Here is a 12,987-nt window from a genome sequence, read left to right on the forward strand (position 1 = left end):
CCTTTAGGACTGACATAAAGGTTTTCTGGCTTTAGGATTGTTCCTTCAGCTAAGTATTTAAAGTCAGGTCTGTTGTTTTCTTCACGTAAATCATCGAGTCAAGTCAGAAACAACACCTCCCCACCCTTCCAAGTGGCCACCATTTTCTCCTCCATAGCGCCATCTGGGAATCTTGCTTGCAATGAGCACTTCAACACAGGCAACACTGGGGAATGATTTAAGTGTTTTGTTTTTGCATAGATACAAGCTGTGGTCTACTAGTTTTCACCAGATATGCAGATAACCAATCTCAGCTTCACAGTTTTGAGAGTTGGTTGCGAGACTGTCAGTGTCATGAGCTGGTGGAGTAATTGACACAATGGCTGCCCATAGCACTGCTGTTTTGGAAGCCACGAGCCTGCTGCCAGCAGTACTGCAGGCTCTTAGGAGGTACAGGTGCTGCTCCTGTCCTGTTTCTCCAGTGTCAGACCCTCAAGTGCATGCCACTGAAATTGCTGAATGTTGCTGCCACCCCTACAGCCAGGGCGCATCAAAGCGAACCACACTGTGATTACCCATGGATCTTTGTTGCCTGAGCAGAATTTTAGGAGCCCACACCTGCCTCTCACTGCTGTTGCTGCTGTTGGAAGCCAAAGTAGAAAAAACAAAATGGCTTCTGTCTTCCTGCTGCCTTTCAATCTCCTGGTAGCACTGAAGCCAACTGACTCCTCACCATCCAAAGCCAGCTGACAAGGGATTCCAAGTGTGTGTAGTTTGCAGGCTTCTAGCCTCTGCAATTCACAACAGAGCAATTACGAGGCACAATATGGAATTGAAAAATAAAAAACTGGAGCCTCTGTGGCAAAAATGAGTCTACTTGTCTCCCTTCTGGATTCTATGCAGTATAACTTTTCAACTCCCTCCCAGTATGAGATGGGGTCTTCTTCCCCCGCATTGGATCTGGGCTTGCCCTGTGACTTCCTATGGTTGATAAAATACCATTTAGCAAAAGGGGTACTGCCGGTTTGGAGCCTGGGTCTCAAAAGGCCCATGTGTTTTTTGAGTCATGCCTCACATGATAAAAACCCATGTTAGTGTGTTGGAGGTTGAGCATCTACACTGGGCAAAGACAGGTTGTATTGGCCGAGGCCTGACTCCAGACCTGCTTGCTCTTAGTCAGCTTGACAGCTAGTCGTGGGCATGAAAGGAGTTCAGTAAGAACAGCTGATCCCAGCCTCCTACCCAACTTACAGACTTGTGATTTTTAAGCGACTCATTTTGGAGCAGTTTGTTATATAGCAATAGAAAACTGATACATCTGCTCCCAACAGTGCACAATTAATAAAGAAAAGAGACAGTGCACACAGAAGGGAAGCAAATGACAGAACAGTTGTTCTGCATGACACCCAGAAGGGTTTCAAGGAGGTCAGGTTCCTATGGACTGTCTTCTAGTGAGAGATGAGACTTTGGAAAAACAAGCAAAATTTCAGTTGGCCCAGATGTAACAAAATATTGAGAAAAATGACATGGCTGCTAATGAATTAAAACAAAGAAAAGCTAGTATATTGAGTGAAAGCTTTGATAAGTCATTACTACATTCTCTTTTACCTACATATATATTCTTTCTAGAGCTGAGTCCAATCAGAGTAATTAAACATACAAACTAATATACACACTATTTAAAACAAGTTGAATTACAGAAAAATTGTTTAACAAGTATAGCTGTCAATATTCTAAAGTTTTTGAAGAAAGTTTGGAAATTTTGTTGGGGAAGGATTTTTTTTGTGAGACTGGGGTTTGAACTCACAGATTTACACTTGCAAAGCAGATGCTCTGTCATTTGAGCCACACTTCTACTCCATTTTGCTCTGATTATTTTTTTGGAGATGGGGTGTCGCAAACTATTTGCCAGGTTGTCCTGGAACCTCGATCCTCCTGATTGCAGCCTCCTAGGTAGCTAGGATTGCAAGCATGAGCCACCGGTGCCCCAGCTGCCAAGGAAACATTTCTTATCTAGTCTATAATCCCATTTACAGAAGACATTAATACTGTTTCAGTGTATTTCTTTCTAGTTTTTTTTTTTGTCGATACTGGAGTTTGAACTCAGGGCCTTACGATTACTAGGCAGGTGCTCTACTGCTTGAGCCACTCTGCCAGCCCCTTTTTTGTCTCACAAACTATTTGCCTGCTGGGCTGGCCTCAAATCTCAATCCTCCTGATCTCTGCCTCCTGAGCGGGTAGGATTACAGGCATGAACTATCGGTAACTGACTGTTTCTAGTCTTTTAAGAATAACGTTTGTAGAAATAAAAAACTAAAAATAAATAATTACATTGTTGATGTCAAATGGTAGGTATAATTTTGTGTTATCATTTCTACTTTTTAGTTCAATATAAATTTTATCCTTATTAAATTACCTCAAATATATATATATTTTAAAAATTGTTTTGTTTTTGAATTACATACATTAATAATAAGAGGGATTTCCTTGAGATAATTTCATACTTGCATACAGTGTACTTTGAACAAATTCATCCTCTCCATCACATTTCCATTCACCCGTCCTTCCTCCTTCCTTTTACTTTTTTTTTGGTGGGACTTGGGTTGAACTCAGGGCTTCACACTTGCAAAGCAGGTGCTCTACATTTGAGCCACACCTCCAGTCAGTTTTGCCCTGGTTATTGTGGAGATGGGGATTTCAAGAACTATCAGCCATGATCCTCCCATCTCAGTCTCCCAAGTAGCTAGGATTATAGGTGTGAGTCACTGGCACGCAGCTCTCCTTCCTTTTTGAAACAGAGTTTGGTGGGTTTCACTATGCTGTCTTCATTTGGACATATGCACATTTCGTCCTCGAGATGCACCATTATCTATTTAAGCTTTTCTGCTTTCTTGGGTATTTACGTTGTTCTCTATTTTGTTTGAATATAAGTAGCTCTATGAAAACCATGTTCCTATGTAGAACATATTTGTATTATTTTCTAAATATAGTTTGCCAGAGGTGGGCCAAAGTTTATATATTTTTTAAAAGTTGGTACATATGGTCAGATTTTTCCCTTTCCTGAAAAAGCATTTCAACTTTTTCTCTGTCATAAAGCAATGCAACTTTTCATTTCATGGCATGTTTCTTGTGCTGAGTACATGTTAATAAATACAGATTGATACTCATTGTCACTGTAATTTGCGTTCCCTCAGTAGGAGGTAGAGTGAACATTTTTCACGTACTTATCAGCTCTTCTTTGGCGTTCCTTTTTTGTGGACTGACTGCTCATGGTCTATGGAATTGATAATGACACGAAATTCTTTGTGGACAGCCAGCTGCTCCTGTCCTCCCGGGGAACGTGGGTTATGTGGTGGGGAAGCTGTCATCTCCTGTAAGAGTGCCGATAACATGGGCTGCCTCTCCTGGCTGCTACTGCTGCTGTCACCTGGGTGGCATTGCCAGGACTCTGCTATACACAGTCCCTCTACACGGGATGACATGGAATCTCAAATGTGAGGCTTTTTTTTTTAAATTAAGTCTCCTCCAGGGTCCTGATCTCAGTGGCATTTATGCCCAGGGGTTGCTTTCTGTAAAAGGTAGACACATTTTGAGGGCTTTCAATTTCCCAGGAGTACAAGGACCTCCTGTGAACAAGAGGAAAATGGGTGCCACCAGGCTGTGTTGCTTGGGTGGTTTTCAGGGGTGTTGTAGGCTGTGTGGTCTTAACCAGCTCGTTCCACCTGTAGATCCACCTGTGAAGTGCTGGACAGCTTGTGAGCCTCATTACCTGTCCCGGGTACCATGTAAAGCCTCAATAAGCCACCTGTCATTGTTGAGAGAAACCTGGATTTATGCATGTTTACAGAGGCAGTATGTCTATTTTGGGTCAGATAGAGGCCTTGGGATTGTAAATGATGGAGAAGACTCTGAGACCAGTTTATTGCTGTCTGGATCCCGTGACATTTGAGACACCTTTTTTATTGCAGCATTTTTCGCTCTGTGGTGTCATGATCTCCACTTTCTCCAATGCTTTCTGCCTCTGTAGTCTGAGCTCTGCATGGGAGCTAATTAATCCCTGTATTTTCAGTGCTTGGTACAAAGGCTGGCATAGAGAAGTTGCTCAGTAAATATTTACTGAATCAAAGAAGCATCATCATTGGGATCCTGAGGACAAAAAAAACTTTGTGAAACCTTGTGTGAACAGATTACTTGCCATAAAATTCTCAGAAGCAGCTGGTGACAGATGGGCCCAGTCCTGTGGATACTGTAGACTCTGTGTCTAGTGCTCACACAAGCACAGCCTGCATTCTTCAGCCAGAGGACGCTGTTGCATAGTCCCTGGCAGAGGGACAAAGATCAACTGAGTTTTTGCCTTCTGACCACGGTGTTTCATCTGCCATGGTGTTGTAAATTGAATTATGCCCTTCGGAAAGGTATGTTTTTAAGTCCTAACCTCTAGTACCACAGAATGTGGCTTTCTTTGAAAATATGGTCGCTGCAGATGTCATTAGCTAAGTTGAGGTCACAATGGAGCAGGCTGGGTCCCTATTGACTGGTATTTTTATTAGGAGAGGGAGCCAGGCATGGTGGTACATGCCTGTAATCCTAACACTTGGGAGATGAGGTAGAAGGATTGTGAGTGGGAGCCCAGCCTAGGCTTATAGCACGTTCCAAGCCAGCCTGAGCTACATAATGAGATCCTGTCTCAAGAAAAGACAAGAAGAGGGAAATGTGGACACAGAAACAAAACGGAAGGTGGAGACTGGAGTGATGCTGTGAAAGCCAAAGGACTCCAGGCCTACTAACAGCTGGAGGGAACTGGAAAGGCTTCTCCCCACGGGGCAACGGAGGGAACATGGCCAGCTGACACCTTGATTTCAAATTACCCTTTAGGACTGTGACAGAATGAGTTTAAAGTTTTAAAGAGCCCTTTTTGTGGCACTTTTTTCTAGCAGTCTTAGAAGGTGAATACTCATGGTTTGATAGAGCCTGCTTGCCTGCTGCAGTAGGAGTAGGGTCAGTGCATGTGGGAGCTCTCACGGGGTGGGGGTGGGGAACAGAGACAGACAGACACACAGATTCACACACAGACATAAGCACGTGCACCAATGTTCTTCCCCTGCAGCCCTGGCCTCCTTTCTGAGAAATGATCGATAAAACCTCAGGCACTGCTCTAAGTGTACCCTGGAGCTGCGTTTTATCTCCCTGGTGTGGACCAGCTAGAGAGCTTGTTTTTCAGCCAGGGCTTTATTTGGATCCTCCAGCTGCGTGGGTGGGAGTCTGGGATTATCCCTCCTGTGGGGGTGGGGGGCTCGCTGCTTTTGCACAGGCGACTGGGCAGTGTTCCTGGAGTCCTTGAAGGCACCGAGGTCCTGGCTGTTGCCTCTTTGGGCTGTCCTCCTGAATGTGGTGCTTTAAACACACTGGAGGTGGGGTCCTATCAGGCTCCAGAGGCAGCATGGTGAAAAGGAAGAGAAGAAAGGATTTGAAGTCTGGGCTTCTGGATCCAAATTCTTTTCTGCAAACCATCTTGGGCAAGTCACTCCTCCCTGGACCTCAGTTTCCCTCTGCAATGGTTCCAACCCGAGCCTTCTACAGTTGGTACAGCTGGTCCCCTCCAATGGGTTCAGGCAGGCAGGGCACCCATGAGTAGACAGGGCCAGAGATGGAATCATGGGTCTGCTCTCATGCAGAACCAAGTCCCAGTGACTTTGAAGCACTTGATTTGGGATAATAAGGAAACCACGATTTCCGAGTGAAGTTCCTTCTGCTTAGAAAACCCATTCAGGATCAGTGGTCCTGGTGTTTCTGACTTGACTAGAGCAAGCTGCACAGTGGGGTGTTCCACCTCTCTGAATCCTCTTCTTCCTTACCTGGAAAGTGCGGGTAACATGCAGCCTCCTGTGTGGCTGCTGTGAACTCAGATGGCGATGTGGCATGAGCGTGATGGCAATCCTGAGGCTGGAACAGGCCGGGGATGGTTGCCCAACTCGAACCCTCCACACGTTCCTCCCTTGTGTGTCTCCTTCCCCCATCAGAGAGGCCTCTAATGGCTTTGGCATCTCTGTGGTCCATTTCCTGGCGGGTGTAAATAATTTATTAGATGGACACATCTGCCTGCGGGCTGGGTGCCTCGGCAGTGCCTGCTGTGGGAGGAGGTGGGGCTGGCAGGCCTGGCCCTGCTTCCTCTCCCAGCTCCCAGGGGGCTAGCCTCAGCCCACGAACACCTCATGCTGCCTGATTGTTGCTTACCAGGCTGTCTCAGGGCTCTCCTCCCCCGGCCTGGGCAGCTGTGCTCTGAGCCAGTGAGTTTCTGCCTTGGAAGGAAGCATGGCCTCCTTCTGGCCATGAATAATGGATGAGCTCTTAGGGAAGGTCCTGGTGAGGCACACTCCCCCATTAGTGACCCTGATGCACCCCTGAGATGCCCCCTCTGCACACTGTCCTGACGCCAGCACATGGCCTCTGGCTAAGCTGAGCCCGAGAGGCCTGTGAGAAGGAGGTCTGAGCAGTCATGATGTTCCCCCAGGGTTGCAGAGTGGCTTTGGCTTTGCTCTCCCACCTGGGGCCAGTGCTGGGGATTGTGTGGAGATGTCCCAGGGTGTCTTGAGGTGGGGAAGGAGGAGGTAAGGAATTGGGGGAGAGGGGGAGAAGAAGAAGTGGGGATTTTGTGAGAGTCCAAGGAAGCTATGGATGCTTCCTTAGAAAACTCAACCTGTGCACAAACACGAGAACCTGACAAGTAATACTGGTTGGTACAGGTGGGTCCTCTGACTCTTTGCTAGTGGCCCTCATACTGGGCTGAGTGCAATCTCTGAGTTCAGACAGATTTCTCTGCACATCTGCACCCCATGTGCTGTCTGCCCACCTGCCTGAGGGCTCCTCCTCCCCATCTCTACCCCAGATCTTCAGGTCTCAGCAAATGCCTTCTGGGCCCTGAAAGTATACTTAGGTTCTGGCTCTTTCTACCTTCCTTCTCTTGACATTTGTCATGCTGGTTCTTACAGTTTTATTGTTGATCTTCTCTTTGAGCATGGCAGTCACTATGTACTTCATCCCAAGTGGTTAGTGTGATGCTTGTCACCTAGTGACACTCAGCAGACATTAATCTTGGGGAGCCCTGCAGCCTTCCATGCTACCACTCAGAGGCTGGGGTCCCAGATCCACTTCTTAGAATAAGGCAAGTGGTACCCCAGGGAAGGGTTTCCACAATTCTGCAATGACTTTTAAATGTGCCCTTCTTTTTTCTGACTACCTGAGATTAGACTTATGGAGTAGAGATTTGCCTGGTTGGTTCTGTCCAATACAAATGAAGTAGTGTGTTGCTTAACAAGGGAGACATGCTCTGATAAATTCATCCTTACGTGATTTTTGTGGTTTTGCGAATATCAGATTATACTTACACAACCTAAGATGGCCTGGCATCAATGGACAATGTAACACCATCATACATGCAGTCTGTCATTGGCTAAAATATCATTACATGGTACATAACTATGTTGGAGAAAAAAGAAACATCCCTGTCAAGTCATCTCCTTTAGCTGGCTGCTTCTGAATTTTTACAGAAGCAAGAGACCAGAGGTCTGAGACACAGCCTTTTTCTGGTCAGGATGGGTTTAAATCCTGGATAAAGGAGATTGAAGAAACTTGTCAGGTTGATTTATAGATTACCAAGGATTTAGGGCAGTAATTTAAGGATTTAAACCACTCCGAGGGCAGAGTTGAGGACTTGAATAAGAGAGGAGTGAGGAGGAGACAGCACAGACCAGTGACAGTGCAGGATACTTCATTTCTTAGATTGTTTCTCGTGTGACTTCAGGCTTAAGTATTTTTCATATCCATTTATGAAAGAAGAACCTGAGGCTCAGAGTGGCCTCGTAGCTTGCCTGAGTTCACACAGTTCACTGGGAACGATGGACAGGGCTGATGTTTTGCTTGTGATGTGATGGGCTAAGTGAGGAGTACTGATGCCAGGAGAGGTGACATATCTTGGAGGCATATCTGGGAGAGTGGTAGGGTCACAGAATGCCTGGGTGTCTGGGGCAGCACTGTTGGTTTACTGAACCTTTAGTGTTCTAAGTATCCATTTATCCTGTCCAACTCTCCCCTCCCCCTCTCCCTGGACACGCTGGGTCCAAGGACAACTTTTTTGGGAGGACTCTAGGAAAAGGTCCAGTGCCCTTGGCTGTACCAATTGTCATCAAAGCAATGTCTCCTGTTGGAACATTTCCTAATTTCCAAAGCACTTTTACATTTATATCTCCTTTATTCCTCCAAACAGTCAGATGGAATAGATCAGCAGTTTCCACAAGAGGAAACTGAGGCTCTATAATTTTATAAACCTGCTCTGAGACGCAGTGTTAGAAGGTCATAGAGCCTGGATCCCCTCATACCCAGCTTCTGGTCTTTCGCACTCAAGGCCAACCCTGGACGGTACAGCCCAGTGACCTTGGTTTCTTTGGTTTCCACTGGCACTGTGCTCCTTGTTCCTGGGCGGAGGGCTGGTCCTTCACTCTGTCAGCCTGGCTGATAAAGCTTTTGGCCCAGCAAAGACTTGCTTGGGCCCTGGGAAGGAAACATTGATTCCCTTGTGGGACAAGGAGCCTGAGGGACCTTGGTTGGTTGCCCTGTCTCTGGATAGCAGTTATCTGGAAATGTCTCATTCACTTCCTGCATCACACCAAGGCAGAGCATCAGCCAGACAAAGAGAAAAGAACACATTTAAAGTCACTTGTCCCTCATGGAGCAGGCAAGCCTCCTTTAGACCAAAATGTATGTTTCCAGCATGCTTTTTTAAACCTTTCTTTTTGCTCCTAGATCTAACAGGAGTAATTTCTGAATACGAATCGGTTGGTTCATTCATGACTTGCTACAGAGAATCGTACTTGGTGTATGATAATAGGAATGCTGAAGAGACTTGGAGAACCAAAGACAGGAGGCTGACCGATGCAGGCCACGCAGCATCTCAGCTGGGACCTCTGTCTGGGCAGTGACATTTCCTCTCTGAGTTTTCCATTTGTGATAATAAAGAAGGGAGCCAGCAGACCCAGGCACTCTTCTGAGTGAGGTTCAAAACTTCATTTAATCCACACAACCTTAGAGAACAGGAAGTGGTGTTATCTTTGCATTAATGAGAAACTGAGGCTCAGAGTCTTTGCCCAGTCAGTGAGTGGGGGACGAAGCATTTGTGTTTGTCTGGTTTTGCAGTTGTGTTCTCCTGGGGGACCCCACACTACCTCTGGTCACTGCTATACTTTTGTATCACCCACATTGACTGTCTTGCCTCTGATCCCTTTCCCTGCTGTAGGTCAGGAATTCTTTGTTCTCTCTGTCACCACTTATATGTTGCTCTCATCTCTTAAAAATCATACTTAATATTTGCAAGAGGAATGCCTTTGTAAAAGAAGACTTCAAATGTTAACCCTAATATTGTATTGTATCTCTTATTTTCTAACGAATAGGTGTAGGTGCCCTTCCTTGGAAATTTTTTCTGCATGTTCTTGCTTTGTGACATTTTCTCATTTCCTTTCTTCTGCCCGCAATAAATTTTTCCTCTTGTTCACATTTGTTTTTCCTTCAATGCCATTTTGAAAGGACACTTCTTCCAGAGAGCAACCCAAGATCGCTACACCATGCAGAACCCACTCTTGGATTTGCACGGTGTCATAGAACACCAGGCATTTGGAGGCGAGAGTGGGAGGTCACCATTCTCCATGTGAGAGCCATGGCCAACTCCCACAAGACTCCCAAGTGCCTCAAGAAATGCTTGTTAAACAAAAACCTAAGATGACATTGAATTGATTACTATCAATCACCACTTGCTTTCTGAGGGAATGCCAGTTGGGTTGAACGATTACTGTTAACCTGAGGCTGTGAAATACAATGGCAGGGAAGAGCATGAGGGCAGCTGAGATGTGCCAATGTAGGTGAGCTCCTTGGAGGAGAGCTGGGGAGGTGGTGGTTATGCTATCTCTTGGAGTCAAGAGTTTGCAAGGGTAGGTCTGGGGCTCCCCCTTCTCCTCAGGATCAGCCCTGCTTCCCCTCTAGGAACCCCCGGGGAGTACACATAACCACATCTTTCCCTTCGTTCAAAGGACATAATTGTTTGGAAGGTATCTAACTGCAGGGGCATCACTGCCGTGATGACAAGTACACTGGAAATAACAGTTGCAAATGACTAACCATGTTTATTGCAGGATTACCACTGAGGTGCTTCCATGTGCTCTGTTTTCTTTTTCTTGCACTTTCCTGCTAGTTGTGGAGGCATCCTTGACCTGTCCTGAGCATCCTGTGGACCAGAGATTACATGGCTAACAGAGAGGGCAGTGAGGGAGAAGAGGAGGAGACGGCTGGTGGCAGGAATGCTTCCATGCACGCACTCACATGCACACTTCTGACCTCTCCCTGCAGTTACTTGGACTGGTGATAAAATGAAAACAAGATGCCACCGGGCAGCAAGGAAAGGCAAGGTCCATGGTAAGGGATTGGAGAGCTCTGTGCTCCTGCAGGAGGATGGAGTTAAGAATGAGACTTAGGCAGACAATTATTGGATACAGACTTCTTTACCAAGCTGGGCTCCTGGCAGATTACCCACCTTGGAACCACTAAACTGGGCCTGTCTCTCTGTTGTCTAATTGGTACAGCGCAGCCCCTTGGAAATGTGGGGCAAGGCCACACTGGTGTTTAGAGGCCCGGGCTGGGCAGGCCCATGCTGGCATCCTATGGCAGGAGGCCCTGGAAAGGGACTCAAGGTATCTCATTCAGAAACCTGGGAAACAGAGCCCTGGGAGGGAGCCCTATGCTACCATGTCCACTGAAGCTCTGGTTGAGCCCCTGCTCTGCAGTGTGCATGGAGGTGACTGTTAGGGCAATGGTGTTAATGGTTGGAGTGTGGGGACTCTTTTCTCCCTCATTTTCACAAATTGACCTCCCTCCCAGCTCCACTCAGTTGTGGGCTCCTTAGAGAGATGTTTCCTGACATCTAGGCTAGCTCCTCGCACATGAAACTGCTTAAAAATGTTCTCGCCATACCTGACAACACTTGTGGCACCAGAAGATAAGGTCCATGCAGTCAGGGAGCCTGCCTGCCTTGCTTGTTGATGTGTCTGCAGGATTTAGAATAATCCCTAAACATTTAGCAGAAGGTGTGTGAGAAGTAATCGTGATTTCATGTTATAACTTATAATAAACAATTACACAAAAGGGAAAAGCAGCTATCATAGTCTGACTACCTACCAAATGTTCTATATAAACTTTTTAAGTCTAATTCTCAAGACAAAGTAAGATATAAATGGCACTTATCCTATTTTTTGTAAATGAGAGGAATTTGAACTCAGAGAAACTGAGAAACTTGCTCAAAGCCACACAGCTGCTATTTGGTTGAATGGATTAAAGGACTGGATTCCACGTTTAAATTCCTTGGGGACAAGAACTCCAAATTCCTTTCCCTGGTGTATGACAGAGAGCTGGTATATGGAGTAAGGGAGATGGAAGGAAAAACAGAGAGGATTCTTGGTGGCTTGAAGCCTGAGAGAGAGGGAAGGCAGACAGAGTTACTCACAGTGGACAAACTCTAGCCTTTTTACCAAAAGATTGGCTAAGGACTGGCTCAAGTGGTAGAGCACTTGCATAGCTAGTGCAAGGTCCTGAGTTAAATCTCCAGTACCACCAAAATAGAGAAAAGAAAGAAAGGAAGGAAGGAAGGAAGGAAGGAAGAAAGAAAGAAAGAAAAAAGAAAGAAAGATAAAGACAAGTAGAGAGCTATCCTTTCCAGCTGCCTTTCCAGCCCTGGTCAGGCCCTATCTTGTCAGGGCTTCTGCCTGCCTCTCTGTGAAAGAGGCCAGGTTAAAAAGACTGTTTGCAGAGAGGTTTCAGGTCCCCTGGTATTTCTGGAGGCCTCATGGGGACGGGGGGAGGACTTCCCAGGACTTCTGTGTGTAAATGTCACTGTCTGAGATGGAAAGAAGGAATGAACACAATGAACATGGCCTCAGGGATGGGGAAGAGCTGGACTGTGGGGCCAGGGGACCCAAGCTGCAGTCCCATGATGCCTCTTAGCCACCGTGAGGCTGCGGGTTCTTCACTGTCTTGCCTCAGTTTCTACATTTCAGAGTGAATCTGACCATCAGCCTTTCCCATGCATCATGGTGTGAAATGGTGAATGTGTTAGGTAAGAGGGCAGAGCTGGGTGTTCAGAGGCAGGCATGGGACCAACAGCAGGCAGCTGTTGTGAGCACTGGTACCTTGCGGAGGGTCCTGAGTTCAGTCCTCCAGCCTGGGAAATGGGAATTTTTATTCCTGCCCTGCTGACCTCGCTGACTTGTAGGAACTAGAGAGAAAGCTTACTGGCTGCGACATTGCAGGTGTACAGGGCAGAGACTGGCTGAGTGATGTCACACAGACTTCAGGCCCAATCATGGCTCCAGTGCTCATTGTCAGAGTGACTGAAAGCCCCAGTGACCTCAGATGGTTGGTGAGAAGATAGAGGAAGAGGACGATAAAAAAAACCGACTTATAATTAAATAGCACACGCTCTGAAGATAAGAACTGTCTGTGTGTATTTACATGTATTTAATTTAATCATCCCAAAAATTCAGAGCTATTATATAAACATCTTATAGGTGGGGAAACTGAGGCTTGAAGCTTAGGTATCGAGTGGGTCTGGGATTCAAAGCAGACAGTCAGGTCACCTGCCTCCCAGCACATGAGTCAGGGGACAGGAGATAATGCGTCCAAGACTGCAAACCCTGCAGGGCTCATACATCTGATGCTTTTCTGCTGCTGCCGATTTCACTGCGGAGACAGTGCTCCTTTGAGAAAAGTACGGACCCCAAGGCATGGACAGCGACCTGGCTTTTCAGTGGTGCTCCGTCTTCTCACTGGCCAGCTTCTGCATCTTTCTTTACAGCTGTGGGAATGTTTATAATGCTTTTGGAACAGATGGCTCACAGAGTTTAGCATCTGCTCCAATCCAGCCTCCTCCACTTGGCATTAAAGACCCCGGAGAAATAGAGAGAGAGCAGCCAG

This window comes from Castor canadensis, chromosome 12, assembly GCF_047511655.1.
Source record: "Castor canadensis chromosome 12, mCasCan1.hap1v2, whole genome shotgun sequence".
In the NCBI taxonomy this organism is placed as follows: domain Eukaryota; kingdom Metazoa; phylum Chordata; class Mammalia; order Rodentia; family Castoridae; genus Castor; species Castor canadensis.